The sequence below is a fragment of the Oryctolagus cuniculus genome, chromosome 7 (genome assembly GCF_051225735.1).
Source record: "Oryctolagus cuniculus isolate XC-2025 breed Fujian yellow rabbit chromosome 7, ASM5122573v1, whole genome shotgun sequence".
NCBI classification, from domain to species: Eukaryota; Metazoa; Chordata; class Mammalia; order Lagomorpha; family Leporidae; genus Oryctolagus; species Oryctolagus cuniculus.
The window spans coordinates 37,386,279-37,402,790 of record NC_142873.1 but is presented as its reverse complement, the minus strand read 5'-3'; the positions used below and the strand labels follow the sequence as shown (position 1 = coordinate 37,402,790).

Below are 16,512 nucleotides of genomic sequence, written 5' to 3'. Positions count from 1 at the left end.
GGTTAGCAGTATCAGTTGCTACAGAGCTCCTTGAGAATGAAAAATGGAAAAAAAATCCATTTGGCTTGTATAGGAATCATTGGTGACTTGAGATTACATTTATAGTTGAGTAATCAACTAGAATCCAGACTAGAGACTGGAGAGAATGTGAAAGGAATTAAATGGTGAGTTTGGTAATTTGACATTGAAGAGAAGTGGAGATAGCCTGGATATAGTTAAAGGGAAGAGAATTAAGGGTGTGTGTGTGTGTGTGTGTGTGTGTTCTAAGGATATGAGAGAAATAAAGGAAGAGTTTAAGGTAAAGAGAGACTATTTTGGTTAGTTAACATATATATCTAAATATAAAAATAGAGCTTATATTTTATACTTGACAGATGTTCTGAAGGAAAATAAATAAATCAGTGTTTGTTCCTCATCTGTACTAATGCTTTTCTGTTTAAACCAAAGCATCAAGAAAGTTGAAGTATAATTTTTATTTATTTGAAGTAGGACTACAAAGAAAAATAAAAGATTATGAAACTAAAACCATATTTTTTTTTTTATCTTTTATTTAATGAATATAAATTTCCAAAGTACGACTCATGGGTTACAATGGCTTCCCCCCCCATACCGTCCCTCCCACCAACAACCCTCCCCTTTCCCACTCCCTCTCCCCTTCCATTCACATCAAGATTCATTTTCGATTATCTTAATATACAGAAGATCAGCTTAGTATACCTTAAGTAAGTATTTCAACAGTTTGCTCCCACACAGAAACATAAAGTGAAAAATAATAGATGATTTTTTTAAAATGATGATGAAATCAGATCAGACCTATTGTCATGTTTAATCCCAGTGAGAGTCAAGTTGGGAATTGAAAATTTCTTTCTTTTTTTTTTTTTTTTTTTTTTTTTTTTTACAGAAGATCAGTTTAGTGTACATTAAGTAAAGATTTCAGTCGTTTGCACCCCCATAGAAACACAAAGTGAAATATACTGTTTGAGTACTCGTTATAGCATTAAGCCTCAGTGTACAGCACGTTAAGGACCGAGATCCTACATGAGGAGTAAGTGCACAGTGACTCCTGTTGTTGACTTTACCAATTGACACTCCTGTTTATGGCATCAGTAATCTCCCTATGCACCAGTTATGAGTTTCCAAGGCTATGGAAGCCCCTTGAGTTCTCCGACTCTTATCTTGTTTAGACAAGGTCATAGTCAAAGTGGAGGTTCTCTCCTCCCTTCAGAGAAAGGCACCTCTCTCTTTGAAGACCTGTTCTTTCCACTGGGATCTCACTCACAGAGATCTTTTTGCCAGAGTGTCTTGGCTTTCCATGCCTGAAATACTCTCATGGGCTTTTCAGCCAGATCCGAGTGCCTTTAGGGCTGATTCTGAGGCCAGAGTGCTATTTAGGACATCCGCCATTCTATGAGTCTGCTGAGTATCTCACTTCCCATGTTGGATCACTCTCCCCTTTATTTATTCTATCGGTTGGTGTTAGCAGATACTAGACTTGTTTATGTGCTCCCTTTGACTCTTAGTCCTTTCATTATGATCAATTGTGAACTGAAATTGATCACTTGGAGTAGTGAGATCTAAAACCATATTTTTAAAAGTAAAATCATATTTAAAGTACTCCTTGACATATCAGGTCTTCCATATGTTAAATAAGAAGATGGTTTTTAATAATGGTAATATTATATTTTGAAAAATATAAAATTTGACAGAACTGTTTCTGGCTTATAGATGATCTTAGAGTTTTTTCACATATAAAAAAGTTAGAAAATTAGCAGAGTGCCCATGAAATCATTTTAGGTCTAAAGAGAACTTGGTGCAAGCTTTTTTGATTATGTCACAAAACTTAATTATGAAGGAAGCAATTATTATAGTTAGGAACAGTTGATGATTTATGATCTGACTCAAGATTAAGGTCTGAAACACTCATGTCATTTCCTCCCATCCCCCATATAAAATGACTTGTTCATTTTGGACTCTGATTTGTTTAACTTTTGACACCATCAGCAAATCTGAATACTGACACTTAGTTGGTTTTTCCTGAAATATCTTAAGGCTAATAATTATGTGATTTTTTTCCCCAACACATTGCTGCCCATCTACTAGGAAGACCCTGTGATGGGTGCGCTTTGAGTTGTTCAGTTCATAATATGAGCATCACACTGGATGGATGATTAGCTGAGAATAGAAGTATACTACCTAATTAAATGTATGATTATTTTTGAACTCTGTTTCTCCTGTAAGGCTCTAAGCACCCGAAGATAATAGCCCACTTTTTCTTAGTTATGATTCTATTCTCGTACATAATGTAGTGCTAGGTGTGTAGCAAGTATTCAGTAGATATTCAATGAACAAATGAATACACTATGTATACTAAAACCATTGATCTGGCAGCATATTCCAAATTAGTTTATACCATCACCATAAAGTGACAGAAAATTTGTGCTAGGCAAGCCTCTTGGTTATTTTTATCAAGGCCATCTGTGTCTCTTGGTAAAATAGAAATAAATCTTTGGTGAGCATGTGGATAAAAGGGAACTATTATACACTATTGGTGGGAATGTAAATTAGTACAGCCATTATGGAGAACAGTATGAAAGTTCTTCAAAAAACTAGAAATAGAACTACCATATGAACCAGGATCCCACTATTGAGTGTATATACAAAACAAATGAAATCAGCATAAAATTACATGAGTGTATTGTAGCACTGTTCACAACAACCAAACAAGGTATCCACTGATAGATGAATGGATAAAGAAAACATGATATGCATGTACACAATGGAATTATCCAGCCATAAGAAAAGAAAGAAATCCTGTCATTTGTGGCAACATAAATGGAACTAGAAGACATTGCATTTAGTGAAATAAACTAGGCACAGAAAGACATGCATGTTCTAATTTGTGGAAGCCAAAAAAACGTTTATCTCAGAAGAGAGTAAAACAGTAGTCAGTAGAGATGGATGGGGGCAGGGAAGTACAGAGTGAGGTTTAATAATGACTACAGTTAGATAAGCGGAATTTAATCTACAACAATTTATAATGTATTTCAAAATAGCTGGAGAAGAGTCTGAAGTTTCCCAACACATAAAAATGATAAATAATTGAGCTGGAAATGTTAATCATCCTGATTTGATCATTCTACATTATATACACATATCAAATGATTGTACCCCATAAATATAATATTAGGTGTCAATTAAAAATTTAAAAATCAAATGCCTTTTTAAAAGGGTAAGTACCATTTTACATAAATGAAACTACAGAACCAGTTTAAGAGCTCTGTATTTTTGAGTTGGAACAGAAATGTTGGTAATACGCAGACTGAAATTGTTTTTGAATTAGGATGCTATATAGAGTGTGAGAATGAATAAGCCCCAGACTGAATAAGCTCCATATCTAGAGAGGCCATCTATCAGATGTGTCTGTGATGACCTAGAAGAATGAGAATATGCTAGCATTTTCTCCTCTGCACAATACTTGCTTTGTAAATGGAAGGTATTTAAGAAAGTTTGTCAACTTAAATTGTCGAATCTTTCCTAGACTTTCTTTGTTGTAATTTATTAGAGCCATCTATGATTAAAGAACATGTGGAAGTAAATCTTGAACAATTAGGGTATGTCACACAGAATAAACAGGTCTTTCTTATGCAGTTTACATTTTACAACTTTTTTTTTCCTTTTTATAATTGAACGGAAACTCAGTATCTTTTTTTCTGTTAAGAATGAGTGTGCCTTTGAAATTCCTTAAAATGTGTTTTGAATTAGCAGCTTTTGAGTATCTATTCTGGTAGAGGTACAAGCAATGTGAACTAAAGAGAATACATGACACATAGTAAAAAAATAATCTGACTACCTACCTGGGCTGTAGAAATATTAGCTGCTGACTGAGCCTGCTGCTTTTTGGCTAGGGCTTCGGCTTCCACTGATCTTTCTGTTACCATTCCTTTTATATAAGGAATCATGCATATTTTTTTCTTGCAGCATAATTATTTTGAGATTCATCCTCATTATTGTTTGCACTACTACTTAATTCCTCTAGTGATAAGCATTTTGATAAGTAATTAGCACAATTTGCTTTTCACCTTCCACTGTTGTCTACTACAAATAAGGATATTATGAATATCTCTATATAAGCCTTTATAGAGACATTTATGTTCATTTCTCTTGTATAAATATATGAGTGGAACAGCTGGATCATATATTATGTGTATGTATAGCTTAAGAAGCTGCCAACTGTTTTCTGAAGTGTTTAACTTTGTACATTCCCATGAGCAGTATATGAGAATTCTAGTGCCCTACATCCTTAGTAACACTTAGTATAGACAGTCTTTTGAATTACAGCCATTCCAGTAGGTGTATAGTAATATCTCATTGTAGCTTTAATTTACATTTCCCTAATGATTAATAATTTTGACCATGACTTTTTGTGCTTATTTGCATCTATAAATATATTTTGGTGTTGTCCATTTTTATTGGATTTTTAATAATTTTAGAGTTTTTTGTGTGTGTGTACATGTTCTGTTTAGAGCTCAGAACAACACACACATGTATTATCTCAGTTTTAGAAAGTAAATTTATTTTCTTTAGTTAATTATAATTACAAAGGATACAGATAACTAGCCAAAGGGAAGAGATGCATAGGGCAAAATATATGGGAAGGGACACAGAGCTGCCCTGTCTGGGTTTACCACAATCCAGACACCTGCATGTGTTCACCAATCCAGAGGCTTAGAGAGTTCTTTATATTATTTAGATACAAGTCTTCTGTGAAATGCATGATTTGGAAATATTTTTCTTTAAGATTATTGCTTGTCTTTTGATAATTTCCTTATAAGCATCTTTCAAGAATAAGAAATTCTTAATTTCGATGAAATTAATTTCTTAGTTTTTTCCTTTATGGATTTTTTTTTTTTTTTGTCTCAAGGAATATTTATTTGCCTGACTTAAGGTTGCAAAAATTTTCTCATATGTTTAGTTCTAAAAGTATTATATTTTAGGTTTTACATTTAGGTCTGGGATTCATTTTGAGTTAATTTTTGTATACAGTGCAAGGTATAGATCAAAGTTAAATTTTTTGGATATGCATATCCAGTATTATGTGATATTCAATGTGGTGTTTTAATCCAATTTCTTTTAAAGGAAGAATTAAAGCAAAGCCTGTTAAAAACTTTATACAAGATTGTCAGTTTTTCTTTGTTATTTTCCTTGATTTTGTTAGACTGTACTTTTTTGCTAGAACTTCTTAAAACAGTATCCTGTGATTGAACTTCTTCAACCTCAAATTTCTAGTCTGTGTACTTAACCAATAAAATGTTATTTATATGTTCCTTGGAAACATAACATATACTGTAGATAATTATAGCAAAAATGTAATGGGTAGCAGAAGATATTGCCAAACCAAAATTCTAGAGACTAGACGAGACAAACATGTATGTGCCAATGTAGATCACAGTGCTAGAAAATAACACAGAAAAATAAGTGAAAGAGGAAAAATAAGGTTCTTATAAAAAACTGTCTGCTACTTTTTGTTCATTAGTGGTCTGTCTTCCTTAGTTTAAAAAGAACTACAAAATCAAGCCTTAAAATGAATCTTTTAGATATATATTTATACACAAATATATGTATACGTATGTATACACATATGTATTATGTATGTACACATATTCTCTGTATTGGCTTAAGGAGCAGAAAAATAGCAGAGGTTATAGTTTATCCTGTAGTTTTATACAGTCTTATTCAGAAATATGAAAAAAAGTTACTTCACTTAGTTTTGAGTCATTACTTTCTAGTTTAATGGAAAAAATAAAGGGGCTGATGCAGCATTTTCTTTTGTAGGCAATCAGGTAGAATGGGATTTAGAGTCAAATAAGCTTATTTAAAAAAATTTTTTTTTTTAATTTATTTGAGAGTCAGAGAGACAGAGCTTTCATCTGCTGGTTCAACTCTCCATTAGCCCACAACAGCCTGGGCTAGGCCAGACTGAAGCCAGGAGCCAAGAATTCAACCCAGGTGACCCATATGGGTAGCAAGAGCCCATCATTGCTATCTCTGAGGATGCACATTAGCAGGAATCTGCACCCAGAAGTCAGAACCAGGCACCCTGATATGGGATGCAGGTGTCTTAACTGCTAGGCCAAATGCCACCCCTAAATCTGGGTTTTAACCAAGCATTGTGCTACTGCTTACAAGTGCAAACACTATAGGGCTTTTCAGAGGCCCGGTGTCCTTATCTCTAATAGAATAATATAAAGTTACGTCTTGGGGTGTTGAGACATTTAAGCGAAGTAATAAATCAAGTGCTGGCACTGTACTCAGCACACAGTAGGTGTTCAATATGTTTATTTCCCTATCATCAGGAGATTGACCTTTGAAGTATAGGGCTACTGTATGAAGAACTCTTGAATTGATAAGACAAGGAAGGAAGAGTTTGTTTAAATTTAGCAAAAATCATCCATGATCCAACCCTTCTCCTTCCAACTCACCAGAAAAATTCAATTTAATTTAATTTTTTCTGTTATCCATCAGCAGATAGTTTGCATATTTGGAAAAGCATTAAAATGACAAGATTTTACAATAGTGGCATCACATTACATTCATTGTATCACTAGATTTATGAGGGTGTGATTTACCTTTTTCCTTTTGGGAGGCAGGGAAATAAAAAAATTTTTAAAAGATTTATTTATTTGAAAGGCAGAGTTAAAGAGAGAGAGAGAGTAAGAGACACACACACACAGAGATCTTCCATCTGCTGGCCACAACAACCAGGACTAGGCCAGGCCGAAGCCAGGAGCCTAGAACTCCATCTTAGTTTCCCATAGGGTGGCAGGGGCCATCTTCAACTGCTTTCCTGGGCACATCAGCAGGGAGCTGAATTGGAAGTGAAGTAGCTGGGACTTCAACCTGAGCTCATATAAGATGCCAGCATCACAGGTGGTGACAGAACCTGCTGCACCATAAACTGGCCCTGAGAGATCAGAAATTTGGAAGGGCTCTTCCAAACAGATAGTTAGGATCTCCTTCAACAGTTTAAAATCTCTTCTAATAGCCTTTAGAAAAAGTGATTTTGGGGATCTTTTAAGTATTTCCTGTAATGTTTCTAGTTAAATGTTCATTTCACATGCCTACAGAAACTAGAGCCTTTGATTATTACAGAATGTGGAGTAACAGCAGACACCAGGTCTTCAGCTGTTTTTAGGGCTTGTTCAAATTGACCACATCACAATCACTTGGGTGGATTTAGGGCAGCAGTTAACTGGAAAAGAAATACCTTAGTTTTCAGTGAAAATTTTCCAAATTGACACCACATAGGAACCATAGGATTGATACGAGTTCATCCAGAAGATGTAATAAGCATCATTTTCACTTGTAGCACTAAGCCAGTCTGTATTTAAATGAAGCATTAGTAGCATACACACATAATCATGTGGGGTCATCAGAAAGTTTATGGAAAATGTGTGTTATGAAAAAACTGTATAGGAATTTCAAATTTTTTGCATAAACAATTCATCTTTTAATTCCACTTTTCCATACTTTTTGAAGTACCCTAGTAAACAGATTTTTAAAAAGTCACATCAGCATAGGTTTAGTAATTGTTAATAGATGTAACTGCACAAGGTTGTGATTCATTTCTTATTATCAGATGAAGCCTGCTACATTTTCCTTTTTTTTTTTTTTTTTTTTTTTTGACAGGCAGAGTTAGACAGAGAGAGAGAGAGAAAGGTCTTCCTTCCATTGGTTCACCCCCCACCCCCAAATTGGCCACTACGGCTGGCGCGCTGCACCCATCTGAAGCCAGGAGCCAGGTGCTTCCTCCTGGTCTCCCATGTAGGTGCAGGGCCCAAGCACTTGGGCCATCCTCCACTGCCTTCCCAGGCCACAGCAGAGAGCTGGACTGGAAGAGGATCAACCGGGACAGAATCTGGGGCTTCAATCGGGGCTAGAACCCAGGGTGCCGGCCCCGCAGGCGGAGGATTAGCCTAGTGAGCCGCGGCACCGCCCAGCCTGCTACATTTTCATACATAATAACAGTACACAAGTTACTAAGAGATAAAAAGATAATCTGAATTCAGTTTGTAATATAGTTTTGATTTATTTTTATGAAGCACTTCACTTAGATCTAAAACTTCTGAGTCAGCTTTTTAGTTATGTTTGTTTTTCTTATTTTTTAGTAAAGATTAGTTAAGTAAAAAAATAAGTTAAGTAACTTATTTTTTAGTAAAGATAGTTCCTTTATAAGATAAACCCTATTTTAAAAAGGTGAATGAAATTGGCAAATACTGAAAGTATTTTTTAAACTAGTAAGCCTTTTTTGTTGTTGTTTAAGAGAAAATATAAATGTGAGATATCTTCAGAATACAGATTTATTTCCTTAAACCTTTTAAGAATTGATTTTATTATCCAAAAACCTTTATTCATTCTAAGGTGTGACTGTCTACTTGTATTATATATATTTTTAAAAAGCTCTTCCATAGCAGCTGAGTCTCCAAACATAAAGCAACAATAAAGAAAAAAAAAGGCTAATTACCCAATTTGAACAGTACATATTTATTGACATATCACACAGTATAATTATTAAGTGTTAAAAGTTTTCAAAATGTTTAAGACAGAATGGTAACTAACCTAATTTGATGATTACACATTGAACACATATATTGAATTATAATTCTGTACTCCCCTGATCTGTACAATTAAAATAATAATTTAAAAAAACCCTGAAAACCATATTACAGAATTAATGAGTGTAAACGAATCATATTTTCACTTTGCTATACCGGATATTCATGGTTTTGATAGAGAGCATGACACTGAGCAAAAATTAAAGTAAAAAGTCTCTTACAACTGAAGCTATCCTCAAAGAATCATTATTTAATCAAAAGATCTAATTGATTTAACTGTCATTCACCCAGTGACATATTTCAATAGCAATAATGTTCCTGGCTGTTCTCACTACAAAAAATCAGCAGTCAACAAAACAAATCCTTATTCTTTCAGAGCTTACTTTCTAGAGACATAGATAAACAAACATGTAAATAAATATGTAACTGAATAGTTTGTGGTAAGTGTCAAGAAGGAAACTCAGGGTAAGAGAGCAGAGAGTAATCTTAAATAAACATTGGGAAGCTACATTTTTTCAGCTTGAAGATTCTAAAGTTATTTGGCTTGTGTTTTTAAATTAGCTGTTGACTGCGATTTTGGTTGACAATTATTAAAATAAATTAGGAACTCATTGTAAATAGTTTTATACACTGATCTAAAAATCTAGCCCCAGCGAGTGAATTTATAACTGGAGGCGCCTGTAAAAGAATAAGATCTTTGGTTAACCACTACTGTACTTTTAGCAGTAAAGTTTGTAGCTCATGACATCGGTAATTCTGGAGTGGTTTCAGCTTGCACCAGCCGCTGGGGAGCTGTTGATACAGCACTAAGTTACAGATTATTATTCAGTTGCAGAAGTTTTATGCTTAGGCATTTTCTTACATCTTCCTCTCTCGGTCAGTTGAAATCTTGTATTTTTGCCAAATAAAACAAATCTCATACTAATAAGAAGCTATAAATAAACAGTAGGAGCATGAGTCAGAGCCAGCATCACCCTTTCTGCTTGTGTGTACCTCTCTGGTACTCCCCAGTAAGTTCATTTTATACAAACATGTAATACTGCATAACTACTGTTCTACAGACGAACTCCGATTATTTAAGTGAGGGCTATTTTTTTTTTTAAGAACTGAGCAATATTATAACTAGTAGAAATCTGGTGTACAACCAAATTCAAAAGCAGAATGTAAAACTCCATTTGCTGTTGATGAGAGAAAGGGTATATATTTACTATTCTTCCTGTATAAAACCTTTTTAAATCAGCCCAGAAGACTGCTGATAGATTTCCAAAATTGATTTTTATATGAAAAGGAAAAGTTAAGTTGCTTGAAAGTCCCATCTCTTCTACTAGTTAGGTCCTGTCTGATAAAATTTTATCCTGTTTTTCATCATTAATTTTTTTACCCATTTGGTAATGTTCACTAAACACTTACTGTTACAAGACACAGTGCTACTGTAGAATACATAAAAACAAATAAGCTAAAATCCTTGTTCTCAAGGAATTTATGATAGTGGAGAAAGTGACTTGTAAATCCAAAATTACTACACAGTAATAGGAACTATAAAAAAGATATAATGCAGAATTCTCTAAGATTACAAATAAAACTACTGCTATTTATGAAGCCTTTACTGTCCTAGCTGTTTCATACAAGTTATTTTATTTAATCCTTTCAACAGTTTTATGAGGCCGATACTGATGTACTATTTAACTTGGGCCGAGAGCACTAACTTCATTGAGAAAGGAGGAGGTACTATCGGGGAAGGCTCTTGAGGAAACAGTTTCTGAATTGATCATAGAAGGATGGAAATGGTACAGAGTGGGAGGAAGATGAGGTGGTGTGTCATTTCACACACAGAGAGGTCAGTGTGTAAATGCCTAGGTCTCATGAGAACTGTTGTTGGAATGTAGAGTAGGCTGTGGAAATGAAACATGGCAGGCTCCAGATCCTATGGAACTGATGGGCCGTGCCTAAAGAATTGGATTCTTACTCTGTGTTAGACAGAAGTATGCTCAGACTTGCATTTCAGGAAGAGAGTGCTGCGACTGTTTGCGCAAGGCATTGAGAAGAGGGTTTTTCACTTTTAAAGGAAGTTAACTCCCTTTAAAGAAATTCCCTTCCAGCATTGACTTATGTTTATTAAATGTCTATATAGTACACATAAAACTGAATTCTAGAAACATTATATTTTGCCTTACAACTACAAAACTGTCATAAATTGACAGTATTAATATTTGCACATTAAATATTTGTTGAGCGATTATGCTCAAGACAGTATGCTAACTTTTATATGTATTAACTATTAATCCTCAAAATACCTTTATGAAATAGCTGTTTTTATAATGCTCATTTTTATAGATGAGGAAAATGAAATGCAGGGTGATTACATAACTTAGCTAGGGTCACACAGCTAGTAAGTAAAAAAGCCAGGATTTGAACCTAGCAGACTAACTTCATAGCTTTACCACTGTGCTGTACTGCCACTTCTCTCCATGTAAAGGCATGTGTATGCATGTTAGATTTGGAGAGTGAATTATGGACATACTGAATTGGCAGTTACAGTTTAGAAGAGACACTACAGAAAACTACTTCTATGTTTGTTGTACACCCTTACTTGCAGCAGTCTAAGAAAAAGAATAAAGGAAGCGGAAGTGACATATTGTCACCCCTAGGAATTGGTTCTGGCAGCGTTCTAACTGTATTGTAAATCTAAGCATTCTAATGTGGCTATTGTGCATAAGTGGTAAATGGCTTTACTGGGCTAGGCAATTTAAGATCTACTGCCATTCAAAGATGAAGAATTTCATAAATATTAGGAGATAAATATTACTACCCACTGAAGACTTACGATTATCTAGATTTAGTCCTATTTATTATATTTCTCCTAACTTTTATACACAAAGAAAGCAGTGAGGGGCTGGCATTGTGGCACAGTGGGTTAAGCCACTGCCTACAATGATGTCAGTTCAATGATGTCTGTTGTGGCCCTTTGGGGAGTGAACTGGAATACAGAAATCTCTTTCTCTCTCTCCTTCTTTCTTTGTAACTCTGCCTTTCAGTTAAATAAATAAATCTTAAAAAAAGAGGAGAGGTGATTTGAAGTGGGAGGGAGGGAGGAAGGAAGAAATAAGTAAATAACTGAAAAAATGTATTTAAGAATTAAGTCCAATCCATATCTCAAGTTTACATTTATATCCAATAATTGACAAAATTGACAAAATTGCTTTGAATGTTCTAAAAATGTAATTTACACATAGGACCACAGAATCCCTTATTCAGGGGCCATAGTTTCAGAGAATATATTAAAGATAAATCAATCCATAAGTCTGTGGTGTTCCCAAAGGAAGACTGGTGTGTCAGTTATTGGCACCACTGTGTAATGAAGCCTGCTGAGATGTGGGCATAAGAGAAACTGACCTGAACAAGAGCACACTTCTGTACAGTGGTCCCTGGCATTCCTCCACTTGTTAGCACTCAGTATTAATTTCATGAGTTAAGTCTAGGAATTCAAGTGCATTAAATAATTAAAAAAATTGTTGATTGCTGATGACTGATGGAAGAAAAACTAGGAGCTATTATTTTGCTATCAACTGTTATTCTAATTAACAAGGACAGGAACTATTATGAAGAAATAAAACTCTTACCTCATACCACACAAAGAACAGCTGAACCCCCTAAAGGATTTTATATTCTTTCACCAGACAGCTAAAGAAAATAATTCAAATCCTCACAAATAGATACATTAATTAGTGTCATAATGTAAGTAGAAAGAAACTTCCCCACTTCTTTATCTCCTTAAATATTTATTTTTGTCTACTTGAAAGGCAGATCAAAAGAGAGGGAGAGAACCTTCCATCCACTGGTTCACTCCCCAGATGTCCACAATAATCAGAACTGGAATAGCTCTGGAGCTCAGAACTCCCATCTGGGCATCTCCATGGGTGGCAGGGGCTTACACACTGGAGCCATCTTCTGACATCTCCAGGATGCCATTAGCAGGAAGCCGGATCAGAAGCAGAATATCTGGGACTCAAACCAGCATCTAATATGGGAAGGCAGACATCCCAAGATGCAGCTTAATCTCTTGCACCACAATGCCCCCTTGCCTCCACTCCTATTCCTTTCTTTAAAAAAGTAACTGGAAGTACTTTTTGAAAACAGAGTAACTTTGTTAAACTATATATACTATTAAGGTTGTTCTGGATATACTGGATATAAAAAGGAATTTCCATAATAGTTCCATTGTAATATTTTATAGTCAAATTATAAAGAAAATCAAGATGAAGAAGAATTGTGGTAATGTTTCAAGATTTTCCTTTTCTGACAGTCCTATCTAAATTTCTGTAGCTTGAGCTTAAACGTGTGTGTAAAATACATTTAATATTCCACTTTGGGGGAGGTTTAATGTAATTATAAATGGGAACACATTCTTTCCCTAAGCAAAAAAAAAATTGTTACTTAGTGTTGAATCCTACTTTTTCTCATTTCTCCATATTGAAAACTATCACCAGCCACTGTTCATTTTACTTTCCAAAGCTGTCTTGTACTCTACCATCACTATTGTTTTTTAAAGATTTTATTTATTTGAGAGGTAGAATTACAGAGAGAGAGGGAGAGACAAAGTTCTTCCATCTGCTGATTCACTCCCCATATAGCCGCAATGGCTGGAGCTGTGTCAATCCGAAGCCAGGAGCTTCTGGATCTCCCACACAGGTGCAGGGGCCCAAGCACTTATTCATCTTTCACCACATTCCCAGGCCATTAACAGAGAGCTGGATCAGAAGAGAAGCAGCCAGGACATGAACCAGCACCCATATGAGATTACAGCCTGCAGATGGAAGCTTAGCCCACTATGCTATAGCACTGGCCCGTCAGAATAATCTTTTTGACATAAACTTATGTCATTATTAACATGTCATTATTAATATGTCACATATTAACAAAGGCATATTTTAAAAGATTTACTTATTTATCTATTTGAAAGGCAGAATGATGCACACTTGGTGGGGGTTGAGGGGGTGAGGAGAGGCAGAGAGAAACAAAGAGAGATACCTTCCATCCGGTGATTCATTCCCCCAAATGGCTGTAATAGCCAGGTCCAGGCCAGACTGAAGCCAGGAGCCAGAACTTCCATCTGGGTCTCCAGTGTGGGTCCCAGGGTCCCAGTACTTGGAACATCATCGGCTGCTTTTTCAGGTGCATTAGCAGGAAGCTGGATTGGAACTGGGACAAAGAGAATCCGAACCAGCACTCTGACATGTGATGCCAGTGTTTTAAGTAGCAGCTTAAGCCACTGCACCACCACATCTGCTCCAGTATGGTGTTGTATAGAACTAAAGGAAAATATTTCAGTGGAAGGAAATGAATATAAATATAAATAAATAGGATGAGGGTGCAGAATGTTTCAGAATTTGTATAACTATGGAAGTCTTTAGGGAAAAGATAGTTTTGTCAAATTTTATTTTGGAATAATTTCAAACTTACAGATAAGTTGCAAGAGTAATACCAGCTCCCATATAGCATTTATGCAGGTTCATCAGTTTTCAGCATTTTCTCTGTCTCTTTCTCTACACACACACACACACACACACACACAAATTGACTTTTCTGAACTGGTAAATTAAATACATCCATCATTTTGTTCCTTAGCACTGTAGTATATATTTCCTAAAAACAAGAATATACTCTCCATGACCACAGTTATCTAGTTCAAGAAATTTGACCTTGATACTTTAATGTGGCATCTAGATTCAAATTTTGTTAACTGTCCCAAAAAGATAAGTTTTTTTGTTTGTTTGTTTGTTTTTTTTTTTTTTTTTTTTGACAGGCAGGAGTGGACAGTGAGAGAGAGAGACAGAGAGAAAGGTCTTCCTTTGCCGTTGGTTCACCCTCCAATGGCCGCTGCGGCCGGCGCGCTGCAACAAGCGCACCGCGCCGATCCGGTGGCAGGAGCCAGGTGCTTCTCCTGGTCTCTCATGGGGTGCATAAGTTTTAAGAAGAGTCATATAACTTAACATTCATAATTTAAACAAAAAACTGTAGAAGTAGGCCATAGAGCTCAGAAGTTTGCTAATTTGATTAAAATACCACAGTGAAGTGAACCACTTATTTTCTGCGGGGAGAGCATGGATAGGCGCAGGTTACCTGGGAAGGTGCGGTTTACCACTGCCTGGAAGTGAGCCTTGCTTTGGAGATCGTATTTAAGTCTGGATCCAGGGAGTGTAGCTTTCGTCAGTCTCCCACGTAAAGTATACCGACTTGTCACCACAAGTCTTCACAACCCTGAAGCGACATTTTTTGGAACTGTCTTCATGTTCAAGCTTCCTGCCGTAACTACCTAATAGCTGGTAAGTACTGGTGTGGCGGGTCAGGAAACCAGGTCTGCCAGTGTCTCCCAGACGTGTTCCTCGATGCTTTGGCACCAGCCTTGGTGGCACCCGAAGTTGAAGCCGGACATATTCCTACAGAAGGCATCTGGAACGGTAGTGCGCGGTCAGGCTCGCGGCTTCCTGTCCTGCCGCGAGGGCTGCTGGGAGCCCTGGGACGTCATTTCCGGCGTGGTCTGTTGGGAGTTGGTGGTGGTGGCAGCGGCGGAGGCCCACACCCAACCTGTCGAAAACGGAGAAGTCCAGGTTGTGTGAACCCCAACTCTTGAAGCCTCTAGAGGCCATGGCTTTGCCCCTGAAGCTAGAGCATGATGTGCAAGGGAAAGTAGATTCGTTTCGGGCCCGTATCGCCCAGGAGGCCGAGGATCTGGTGTCCACCTTCTTCCCTCAGAAGCTGTCAGAGCTGGATAGTCGGGTCCAGGAGCTGCGCCTGCAGGACCTGTCCAGAATCCGTTCGGTGCCAGCCCCGGAGCCCCCCACTGCCCCCGACACCGTGGGGGATGGGCCCAACCGGGATCCGTCACCTCTGCAGACCCAGTCCCCAGTGAAGGTACCTGTACTCTCCGGCGGGGAGGGACAGCTTCTGCGGAGCAACCAGCATCTGGTGGAGCTGATTGAGCGGGTGAAACCCGAGATCGAGCTGCTGAGAGAGAAATGCAACACGGTGCGGATGTGGGTGCAGCTGCTCATCCCGAAGGTGGAGGATGGCAACAACTTCGGAGTGTCCATCCAGGAAGACACAGTGGACCAGCTCTGGACCGTGGAAAGCACAGCGGCCTCCTATCTGCGCCGCTTCTCCACCTACTACAACACCCGGGCCAAGTTGGTATCCAAGATCGTGAAGTACCCGCAAGTGGAAGATTATCGCCGCACGGTGGCGGAAGTCGATGAAAACGAGTACCTGAGCGTGCGCCAGATCCTGCTGCACGTGCGGAACCAGTATGCCACCTTGCATGACGTAATCCTGAAAAACATCGAGAAGATCAAGACCCCTCGGAGCGCCAACACCGACAACTTATACTGAGGACCTTTCTCCACCCCCACTTTCCTTCAGCAGTTGGCTGAGCTGCGTAGGCATCTACGAAGCTGGCTATTAATGACTGCACAGGCGATGAAGCGGCTGGAAATGGGCATTACCATTTAGTTACATTTTCCCACAGCTGACTCTCACACCGAATCCTCTTCGGGTGTGATTTTTATTTGACTTTCCTCTTGGGAGGAGAATGGGGACGAACCATCTGGTAGGATGTGGTAAGGTAGGCCAAGGAGAAAGGACTGCCATTTCTAAAAGCAGCTTTGAGGATTAATGTTGGCCAAGGTTTCTTTATTATGGCATAAATGACACTGAATGGTTTGGGTTAACTTAAAAACTAAAGCTTAAAAGAAAATTAAATGTAGCTTTTCCTAAGATTCTGCTACGTGTTACTTTGTTTGACCTCAGAAATGCTCCTTTTGCACCTTCATTTATGATTTTTTTTTTTTTGCAAGGAAAAGGAGTTGAAAGTGATGTGTGTTTAGGTCATTGTATGCCTCCAGTT

At 37.3% G+C, this 16,512-nt stretch overlaps 1 protein-coding gene and 1 pseudogene across 4 annotated transcripts in view; both read left to right on the top strand.

Moving 5' to 3' along the window:
• The window catches only part of ATF6 (activating transcription factor 6), a 221,715-nt gene that overhangs the window by 112,222 nt on the left and 92,981 nt on the right, over positions 1–16,512 (top strand). The window lies entirely within an intron of this gene.
• The window catches only part of LOC149125418 (proteasome activator complex subunit 3 pseudogene), a 32,307-nt pseudogene extending 15,795 nt beyond the window's left edge, over positions 1–16,512 (top strand). The window contains exon 1 of the transcript XR_016210457.1: positions 1–16,512. This exon is cut by the window's left edge and continues 15,795 nt beyond it. The product of XR_016210457.1 is annotated as a proteasome activator complex subunit 3 pseudogene (transcript).